Here is a 9834-nt window from a genome sequence, read left to right on the forward strand (position 1 = left end):
TGCAATCCGGGGAAGGGGGTACCGCATCGAGTTGCGTGTACCAGTTAATGGTTTGGCTGTAATCAATTACCATCCGGGACTTTTCCCCGGTCTTGACGACCCACCACCTGAGCTCTCCAGGGGCTATTGCTGGCCTCGATGACCCCCTCCCCGCAAGAGGCGCTGGACCTCGGACCTAATGAACGTCCTGTCCTGCATGCTATACCGCCTGCTTCTGGTGGCGATCTGGCTTGCAGCCGGCGGTGAAGTTTGCGAAGAGAGGGGGAGGGTCGTCTTTTAGGGTCACGAGGCTGCATAAAGTGAGTGGGGGTAGGGGCCCCCCCCGACCTTAGGAGTAAGGCTCCTGAGGTTACATTGGAAGTCGAGTCCCAATAGGAGAGGAGCCCAGAGGTCTGGGAGCACATATACCTTAAAATTAGTGTACTCAGCGCCCTGTATCGCTAGGGTTGCAGTAGTGCACCCTTGGATTTGCACCAAGTGCGACCCAGAGGCGAGGGAGATGGTTTGTTGCGTCAGGAAAATTGGGAGCGAGCAGCGTCTTACCATGCCCGGGTGAATGAAGCTCTCTGTGCTCCCGGAGTAGAAAAGGCAGGGCGTCTCGTGCCCATTAACCCGGACGGCCATCATGGAGCTACGGAGGTGCTTGGGTCGCGACTGGTCCAGGGTGACCGCGCTGAGTTGTGGGTAGCCGGAGGCGTGATCGGAGGTGCTGGGGCAGCCCCGCGATGACTGTCCGTGCAGATCGTACGCGTCGAGCGGCGTAGCAGATGGTGGCCAAGATGGCATCTCCCATTGGTCGAGCATGGCGGGCGGTGAGGAAGATGGCGTCCAAGATGGCAGCCCCCATGGATCGCATGTGGCCGGGCGCGTGGGGGAGGATGGCCAAGGTGGCGGCCCCCGTGAGTCGCACGTGTTGTGAGGGGGCAGAGTCGGCAGACACGCTGCCACATTGGGGGTTCTGCGGGCCTGCAAGTTCTGAGGATCGGGGCCGTGAGTTAAAGTTCTTAGATCTGGCCAGGCAGACCTTGGCGAAGTGTCCTTTTCGCCCGCAGCTGCTGCAGTTCGCGTTGCGGGCCGGGCAGTGCAGTCGGGGGTGTTGGGACTGGCCGCAAAAATAGCAGGGTAGCCCCACATGATGGGCGGGCAACCATGCGGCACAGGCCTGGGGTAGTCTCTGGTCGGGGGTCCACGAAGGGGTCGCGTGATCGGCCGGGAACGCAGTAAGGCTCTGAAAAGCAACCTCCAGAGAGGTGGCTAACGTTACCATGTCGTCCAGGTCCTGGGCCCCTTTTTCGAGCAGACGCTGTCTCACATAATTCAATCGGACTCCCGCCACGTAGACGTCTCTGACGGCTAGCTCCATGTGCTGAGTGGCCGTAACGGCCTGGTAATTACAGTCGCGCGGGGGGCTTTGAGGTCGCGTAGGTAGTCATCTAGCGACTCCCCGGGGTGCTGGCAGCGAGTGGTGAAGACGTGTCGCGCGTAGACTCCGTTCACAGGCTGTATGTAGAGCCGTTCGAGCAGCGCGAGGGCATTTGTATAGGAGGCGGCCTCGTCGAGCTGGACAGAAATGTGATGACTCAGGCGTGCGTGGAGGAGGCTCAGCTTCTGTTCATCAGTGACGGATAGCGTAGACGACGCGGCGAGGTAGGCCTTGAAGCATCAAAGCCAGTGCAAAAAAATTTGTTTCGCCTCCGCGGCCTGCGAATCGAGTTCCAGTCTGTCAGGTTTGAGGGCTGATTCCATAGTTGTATTTAAGCTGATTAAATTAATGTGACCATCAATTCACTCAAAGACATGAGGAGAAGTAAACAGTGGTTTTAATCAGCTTAGAACAGTGTCTGCCTGCGACTGGTACAATACTGGGAACTGCCTGCAGATCAGCTGCTCTTTATACTTCCTCTTAAGGGGAGGAGCCATAAGCGGAGCCCATACATGCCCCAATATATCCCCCTGTGGATGAAGCCACACAATGGCCCACAGGTGGAGCCCACAGGGTTAACAACATAACACAACAGCAGAACATGATATAAATGCATTGGTGAATTATTAGCACTTTTCATTCACCACAACAGGTTTGATTCCTGTTTCATCTGAGGTAGATATAGGACCTGCCCCTGAGAGTGGAGGGTAAATGGAAAACCACCACTAACAGAAGCTGACAAGGAAATAGCTCAGGATTCGACATCTGCACACAATGAGCCCAGGGCCTATCTTCAGGCAGACCACACATAGAATAGAATAGACAACATTCGGGCAGCACGGTAGCACAGTGGTTAGCACAGTTGCTTCACAGCTCCAGGGTCCCAGGCTCGATTCCTAGCTTGGGTCACTGTCTGTGTAGAGTCTGCACATCTCCCCACGTCTGCGTAGGTTTCCTCCAGGTGCTCCGGTTTCCTCCCACAGCCCAAAATGTGCGGGTTAGGCGGATTGGCCATGATAAATTGTCCTTAGTGTCCAAAAAGATTCAAAGGGGTTACTGGGATAGGGTGGAGGCGAGGGCTTAAGTAGGGTACACTTTCCCAAGGGCAGGTGCATACTGGATGGGCCGAATGGCCTCCTTCTGCACTGTAAATTCTATGGTATTAAGCATGTGTAGAACCTATTGCATTAGTTATTAGTGCAGGTTGAATAACTGGACCATGAACATTTCACTATTTATTATACACGCAACACAGGAAATAAAAATCTACCAGAAACTTGTTTACTCAAGTTTTAAAATGAAACCTTATCAAAACAATTCTGATGGTCAACATATCCTTCTGTGCTGTATCGTTCTCTGATTCAATATCACATTGACTGACAGAGACACACAATAGATTTAGTCTCTGGTTTACACTGAGTGAATTAATCCCAGTGAAAGGTTTCAAATAGGCTTCAACATCTTTTGCCACGCAGGGCAAAAATAAGTGACCAAGGATGCATTTCTGGGGAAAGAGATGAGGGTAGGAAAGTGAGGTGGCAGTGGGTGGGGGGGGGGGGGGGGGGGGGGGGGGGGGGGCGCAAGGTGGAACTGGTATCGGGACCAGTTAAAATCGGCCTATGTTTCTGAAGATTTTTCCGATTCCTGCTGGAGGTGCACTTGTTGAATATTAAGAGCAAGGACAGGACCACGCTCAGAAATGTTGATAGGTCCCACAGTTGATCAGTTTTCGGTACAGAGTTGGACAATCGGAACTTGCAACTTGAAACATCCCAAACCATGGACATGTTCTGAGAAACACCATTTGGTAGAACCCTCAAGAGTATTGAAAGTCAGAGAGATCTAGGTGTACAGGTCCACAGGTCACTGAAAGGGGCAACACAGGTGGAGAAGATAGTCAAGAAGACATACGGCATACTTGCCTTCATTGGCCGGGGCATTGAGTATAAGAATTGGCAAGTCATGTTGCAGCTGTATAGAACCTAGTTAAGCCACACTTGGAGTATAGTGTTCAATTCTGGTCGCCACACTACCAGAAGGATGTGGAGGCTTTAGAGAGGGTGCAGAAGAGATTTACCAGAATGTTGCCTGGTATGGAGGGCATTAGCTATGAGGAGCGGTTGAATAAACTCGGTTTGTTCTCACTGGAACAACGGAGGTTGAGGGGCGACCTGATAGAGGTCTACAAAATTATATGGGGCATAGACAGAGTGGATAGTCAGAGGCTTTTCCCCAGGGTAGAGGGGTCAATTACTAGGGGGCATAGGTTTAAGGTGCGAGGGGCAAGGTTTAGAGGAGATGTACGAGGCAAGTTTTTTACACAGAGGGTAGTGGGTGCCTGGAACCCGCTACCGGAGGAGGTGGTGGAAGCAGGGACGATAGTGACATTTAATGGGGCATCTTGACAAAGACATGAATAGGATGAGAATAGAGGGTTACGGACCCAGGAAGTGTAGAAGATTGTAGTTTAGTCGGGCAGCATGGTCGGCACGGGCTTGGAGGGCCGAAGGGCCTGTTCCTGTGCTGTACATTTCTTTGTTCTTTGTTTGTTCTAATGAGGAGCTGAAGGAAATTAGTCTAAGTAAAGAAATGGTTTTGGAGAAATTAATGGGATGGAAGCCAGATAAATCTCCAGGGCCTGATAATCATCATCCCAGATTACTTGAGGAAGTGGCCCTAGAAATAGTCGATCCATTGATGGTAATTTTCCAAAATTCTGGAATGGTTCCTACAAATAGCTGATATAACTACACTATTCAAGAGATAAAACAGGGAATTATAGACCAGTGAGCCCAACGTCAGTAGTAGGGAAGTTGCTAGAGTCCATTATCTTTTTTTTTTTAAATAATTTTTGTTGAGGTTTTCACAAAATATCAACAACAGAATGAGAAAGGAACCCAAAAGAATTAAATACAGAACAAAGTAAAACAGCCCCGTGCCCCCCTCCCCCCTATACATAGATAATAAATTAACACCCCAAATTAACACAAAGCAAACATAGCAAATACATACACCCCCTCAGATCCCCCAGTGTAAACAAACAAAAATAAAATAGAACCCCCCCCCCCCCCGCCCCCCCCCCCCCCCCCCCACCCCCCCCCCCCCCCCCCGGGTTGCTGCTGCTGCTGACCATTGTCTACCGTTCTGCCAGGAAGTCCAGGAACGGTTGCCACCGCCTGAAGAACCCTTGTACCGATCCCCTTAAGGCGAATTTCACCCTCTCCAATTTAATAAACCCCACCACATCATTGATCCAGGATTCCACGCTTGGGGGCCTCACATCTTTCCACTGAAGAAGAATCCTTCGCCGGGCTACCAGGGACGCAAAGGCCAGAATACCGGCCTCTTTCTCCTCCTGCACTCCCGGCTCCCCTGCAACCCCAAATATTGCAAGCCCCCAGCCGGCTTGACCCTGGATCCTACCACCCCTGACACCGTCCTCGCTACGCCCTTCCAAAATTCCTCCAGCGCTGGGCATGCCCAGAACATATGGGTGTGATTCGCTGGGCTCCCTGAGTAGTTAACACACCTGTCATCACCCCCAAAGAACCGGCTCATCCTAGTACCGGTCATATGTGCCCTGTGCAGCACCTTAAACTGTTTGAGGCTGAGCCTCGCGCACGAAGAAGAAGAGTTCACCCTTCCTAGGGCATCTGCCCACGTCCCCTCTTCGATCTCCTCTCCCAACTCCTCCTCCCACTTACCTTTCAACTCCACCACCGAGGCCTCCTCCTCCTCCTGCATCACCTGGTAAGTTTCCGAGATCTTCCCCACTCCAACCACCCCCCCCCTCCCCCGAGAGCACCCTGTCCTGTACTGTGCGTGGCAGCAGCCGCGGGAATGCCACCACTTACCGCCTGCCAAACGCCCTTACCTGTAAATATCTAAAGGTGTTCCCTGGGGGGAGCCCATACTTCTCCTCCAGCTCACCCAGGCTCGTGAATTACCCGTCCACAAACAGGTCCCCCAACCTTCTTATCCCTGCCCTGTGCCACCCCAAAAACCCTCCACCTGTTCTTCCTGGGGCGAACCGGTGGTTCCCCCGTATTGGGGTTCACACCGAGGCCCCAACTTCCCCCCTGTGCCGCCTCCACTGCCCCCAGATTTTGAGGGTAGCCGCCACTACCGGGTGATGCGACCATCAATTCACTCGAAGACACGTGGAGAAGTAAACCGTGGTTTTAATCAGCTTAGAACTGAGCCTGTCTGTGACCGGCAGGGCAGCAGCTCTTATACTTCCTGTAAAGGGGGTGGAGCCATGGGCGGAGCCCATACATGCCCCAACATATCCCCTGTGGGTGAAGTCACACAATGGCCCATAGGTAGAGCCCACAGGGTTAATAACATAACACAGTGCACTGGTGAATTATCAGTAATTATACATTCACCACACCAGGCTCGAGCTATACCTCATTGGAGGGAGCGGCAGCGGTGCCGTTGCCAGCGCTTCCAGACTTGTACCCTCACAAGACGCCGTCTCCAGCCTCTTCCATGCAGCCTCTCCCCCTCCATCACCCACTTGCGCACCATCGCCGCATTGGCGGTCCAGTAGTACCCACAGAGGTTGGACAGTGCCAGCACCCCCCCATCCCTACTCCACTCCAGGAACACCCTTCTCACCCTCGGAGTCCCTCGCGCCCACACAAACCCTGTTATGCTCCTGTTGACCCGCCTAAAGAAGGCCTTTGGGATAAACATGGGGAGGCACTGGAACAGGAACAAAAACCTTGGGAGCACCGTCATCTTAACTGACTGCACCCTACCCGCCAGGGACAGTGGCAACACGTCCCACCTCTTGAACTCCTCCTCCATTTGCTCCACCAGCCTTGTGAAATTAAGTCTATGCAGGGCCCCCCAGCTCCTGGCCACCTGGACCCCCAAATACCTGAAGCTCCTATCCACCCTTTTTAGTGGGAGCTCGCCAATCCCACTCTCCTGGTCCCCTGGGTGAACCACGAACAACTCGCTCTTCCCCATATTGAGTTTGTACCCTGAGAAATCCCCGAACTCCCTGAGGATCCTCATTACCTCCGGCATTCCCCCCACCGGGTCCGCCACATATAGCAGCAAGTCGTCCACATAGAGCGACACCCTATGCTCCTCCCCACCCCGCACCAACCCCCTCCAGTTCCTCGACTCCCTCAGTGCCATAGCCAGGGCTTCAATCGCCAGTGCGAAGAGCAGGGAGGACAGGGGACACCCCTGCCTCGTCACTCAATGCAACCGAAAGTACTCAGACCTCCTCTTGTTCGTGGCCACACTCGCCATCGGGGCCTCGTACAACAGCCTAACCCACCTGACAAACCCCTCCCCAAACCTGAACCTCTTTAGCACCTCCCACAAGTACCCCCACTCTACCCTATCGAAGGCCTTCTCAGCGTCCATCGCCACCACTATCTCCGCCTCCCCCTCCCTCGCCGGCATCATAATAACATTCAGGAGCCTCCACACATTCACGAACCCCGGCTGGTCTTCGTGGATGATCTGTGGCACACAATCCTCAATTCCCGTGGCTAAGACCTTCGCCAGCACCTTGACATCTACGTTTAACAACAAAATCGGCCTGTAAGACCCACACTGCAGGGGATCCTTGACCCGCTTCAGGATCAAGGAGATCAGTGCCCGGGTCATCTTCGGTGGCAAAGCCCCCCCCTCCCTTACCTCATTGAAGGTCCTAACTAGCAACAGGCCCAACAGGTCCACATATTTTTTGTAGAATTCGACCGGGAAACCATCCAGCCCCGGTGCCTTCCCCGCCTGCATGCTCCCTATCATTTCGCCAGCTCCTCCAGCACAATCGGGGCCCCCAATCCCGCCACCAGTCCCTCCTCCACCTTCGGAAACCTCAATTGGGCCAGAAAGCGGCCCATCCCACCTTTCTCCAGTGGGGGCTCGGACCGATACAGTTCCTCATAAAATTCCCTGAAGACCCCATTGATGCCAACCCCACTCCACACCACGCTCCCTCCCCTATCCTTAACTCACCCGGTCTCCCTAGCTGCGTCCCGCTTCCGAAGCTGATGCGCCAGCATCCGACTTGCCTTTTCCCCATACACATAAATCGCCCCCTGGGCCTTCCTCCACTGCACCTCCGCCTTCCTGGTGATCAACAGGTCAAATTCGGCCTGAAGGCTACGCATCTTCCTTAACAGTCCCTCCTCAGGCACCTCCCATACCTCCTGTCTACCCTCACCATCTCCCCCACCAGCCTCTCCCTCTCCCTCTGCTCTCTCCTCTCCTTGTGGGCCCTAATGGAGATCAGCTCTCCCCTAACCACCGCCTTCAGCGCCTCCCATACCATCCCCACTCGGACCTCCCCGTTATCGTTGGCCTCCAGGTATCTCTCTATGCTTCCTCGGACCCGCTCACTCACCTCCTCGTCCGCCAACAGCCCCACCTCCAAGCACCACAACGGGCGCTGGTCCCTCTCCTCCCCCAGCTCTAGGTCTACCCAATGCGGGGTGTGATCCGAAATGGCTATCACCGAGTACTCGGTATCCTCTATTCTCTCTATCAGCGCCCTACTCATAATAAAAAAGTCGATCCGGGAATAAGCCTTCTGAACATGCGAGAAGAATGAAAATTCTCCAGCCCCTGGCCTTGCAAATCTCCAAGGGTCTACCCCTCCCATCTGGTCCATAAACCCCCTCAGCACTTTAGCCGCCGCCGGCTTCCTACGTGTCCTAGACCTGGAGCGATCCAGTGCCGGATCCAACACCGAGTTAAAGTCCCCCCCCCCCATTATCAGGCCCCCCACATCCAAGTCCGGCATCCAACCCAACATGCGCCGCATAAAACCCGCATCGTCCCAGTTCGGGGCGTACACGTTGACCAGCACCACCCTCTCCCCTTGCAGCTTACCACTTACCATTACGTACCTGCCGCCATTGTCTGTCACAATGCTCGATGCCTCAAACGACACCCTCTTTCCCACCAAGATCGCCACCCCCCCGATTTTTGGCATCCAGCCCCGAATGAAACACCCGACCTACCCACACCTTCCTCAATCTTAACTGGTCTGCCACCTTCAGGTGTGTCTCCTGGAGCATGACCACATCTGCCTTCGGCCCCTCCAGGTGCGCGACCACCCGGGCCCGTTTGACCGGCCCGTTCAGTCCCCTTACATTCGAGGTTATCAGCCGGATCAGGGGGCTACCCGCCCCCCTCCCCCCTCTGATTAGCCATAACCCCTCCTCGGCCAGCCACGCACCCGCACCCCACGCCCGGCCCGTTCCCCACGGTGGCAGACCCCCGTCCCAACCCCCTCTACTCGCTCCTGCTCCCCCTTGACAATACCAGCAGCAACCCGGCCCCCTGCACCCCCCCCCCCCGCCCCCATTCCCAGCTAGGACCCTAAAAAGAGCCCAAAAGTCCGTTCCAAGCGGGAGCTGCCGAACATGCGACTTAGCTCTGCATAGCCACAACCGGAAGTCCACCCTAGAGTCCATTATCAAGGATTTCATAGCACCGCATTTGGAAAGCAGTGGTGTAATCAGACAAAGTCAGCATGGATTTACGAAAGGGAAATCACGCTTGACAAATCTAGTAGAATTCTTTGAAGATGTAACGAGTAGAGTTGACCAGGGAGAACCGGTGGTTGTGGTTTATTTAGACTTTCAGAAGGCTTTCGACAAGGTCTCACGTAGCAGATTACCATGTAACGTCAAAGCGCATGGGATTACAGGTAGTGTCTTGAGATGGATAAAAAGCTGGTTAGCAGACAGGATGCAGAAATTTGGAATACATGGCTCTATTTTCGATTGGCAGGCAGTGACTAGTGGGGTACCGCAGGGATCTGTGCTAGGACCCCAACTGTTCACATTATATATTAATGATATGGATGAGAGAACTAAATGTATTATCTCCAAATTTGAGATGATGCAAAGTTGGGCCGGGAGGGTGAGCTGTGAGGAGGATGCAGAGATACTTCAGCAGGATTTGGGCAGGCTGAGTGAGTGGGCATATGCACGGCAGATAAATGTGAGGCTATCCATTTTGGTAGCAAAAATAGGAAGGAAGATTATTATTTGAATGAGTGTAAATTGAGAGAGGTATATACTCAGCAAGACCTTGGTGTCCTCCTACATCAGTCACTGAAATTAAGCGCGCAGGTACAGCAGGCAGTAAAGAAGGCAAATGGTATGTTGGCCTTCCAGAGTGAGAGGATTTGAGTATAGGAATAGAGATGTTTTACTGCAACTGGTGAGGCCACACCTGGAATATTGTGGGCAGTTTTGGTGTCCTCACCTGAGGAAGGATGTTCCTGCTATGAAGGGAGTGCAGCAAAGGTTTACCAGGCTGATTTCTGGGATGGTGGGACTGTCATACGAGGAGAGAATAAGTCGGTTAGGATTATATTCATTGGAGTTTAGAAGAGTGAGAGGGGATCTCAAAGAAACTTACAAAATTCC

The sequence above is a fragment of the Scyliorhinus torazame genome, chromosome 12, assembly GCF_047496885.1.
Source record: "Scyliorhinus torazame isolate Kashiwa2021f chromosome 12, sScyTor2.1, whole genome shotgun sequence".
Taxonomy (NCBI): domain Eukaryota; kingdom Metazoa; phylum Chordata; class Chondrichthyes; order Carcharhiniformes; family Scyliorhinidae; genus Scyliorhinus; species Scyliorhinus torazame.